The 1,259-nt window shown below is 44.0% G+C and overlaps 1 long non-coding RNA gene across 1 annotated transcript; it reads right to left on the bottom strand.

The window, feature by feature from the left end:
• Positions 1 to 537: 537 nt before the first annotated feature.
• Positions 538 to 895, bottom strand: LOC119430004. The gene is made up of 3 exons (XR_005187882.1): positions 827 to 895; positions 704 to 763; positions 538 to 622 (listed from the first exon to the last, which is right to left on the bottom strand). It is a non-coding gene; the product is annotated as an uncharacterized LOC119430004 (long non-coding RNA).
• Between the last annotated feature and the right edge of the window lie 364 nt (positions 896 to 1,259).

The following is a 1,259-nucleotide window of genomic DNA, read 5'->3' as shown; positions in this document are numbered from 1 at the left end:
ACAATAAAGAAACTCTGACTCTGACGTGTCTGACGTGTTTCACAAGCATGACGTGTGTTTCACGTGTTTCACATGTGTTTCACATGTTTCAAGAACATGACGTGTCTGACGTGTGTTTCACGTGTCTGATGTGTGTTTGATGTTTTTCACGAACATAACGTGTGTTTCACATGTTTCACATGTTTCACGTGTTTCACGTTTCACGAACATGATGTGTCAGATGTGTGTTTTAAGTGTCTAACGTGTTTTACAAACATGACGTGTGTTTCAGTGTTTCACATGTTTCACGAACATGACGTGTCTGACGTGTGTTTCACGTGTCTGACGTGTGTTTCAGGTGTCTGACGTGTGTTTCAGGTGTCTGACGTGTGTTTCACGTGTCTGACGTGTTTCACGTGTCTGACATGAGTTCCATGTGTCTGACATGCGTTTTCCATATCCAACATGTGTTTCACGTGTCTGATGTGTGTTTCATGTGTTCCACATGTTCTACGTGTCTGATGTGTGTTTGAGAAAATGAAAGACGTTTTACCTCGAGAGCAAGAACAAGCCGACCTTCTGCCAGCCTCATCAACATGTGCGTCAGAATGTGGAAACAAGGAGGAGTCACACACATTTTCCCCTAACACACACACACGTGCACGGTCAGTCAGGAACATGCAACACGTGTTCAGCAGACCTGAGGTCTGTGGCAGTAAGGTACCTTCACATCTCCAACTGTAGCATCAAATCCAGCAGAGACCAGAACCAGCTGAGGCTGAAACTGCAGACACACACTCAGTGATGGCAACACGCATGAACACAAACATGGTGACTGTGCGTTTACCTCGCAGGCCACAGGTAGCAGCACTTGTTGGAAGGCATTGATGTAATCGACGTCGCTCATCCCCGTCTGAGGCACAAACAGAACAATAAAACAAGCACTCCCTTCAAGTTTGGGCTCATAAAGCCTGACATTTCTCTTGTAAAGGGGAGGATTAGCTGCTGGTATACAGCCAGCATGTCACACAAACCCAACCGGGTAAACATTCAGAACTCAGCGGACTAAAGCTCAAAACAGAACCAGATCTAGACTAACTCTGAGTATTTAAATGGACTGTACTTATACAGCTCCTTTCTATCTGATCAAGATACTCAAAGCTCTTTACAACAATCTGTGCCTCATTTACTCATTCATACAGCTCTATACTAGATCTCTACAGAGATAATTGAACAAATCATTCTAATGAGACCAATCAGAGCTTCATCACATTCATACA

Source organism: Nematolebias whitei, unplaced genomic scaffold, assembly GCF_014905685.2.
Source record: "Nematolebias whitei isolate Nwh7 unplaced genomic scaffold, NemWhi1 Nwh_scaf_15265, whole genome shotgun sequence".
NCBI classification, from domain to species: Eukaryota; Metazoa; Chordata; class Actinopteri; order Cyprinodontiformes; family Rivulidae; genus Nematolebias; species Nematolebias whitei.
Note: the sequence above shows the minus strand (reverse complement) of the source record. Positions and strands in the feature narration are given on the sequence as shown.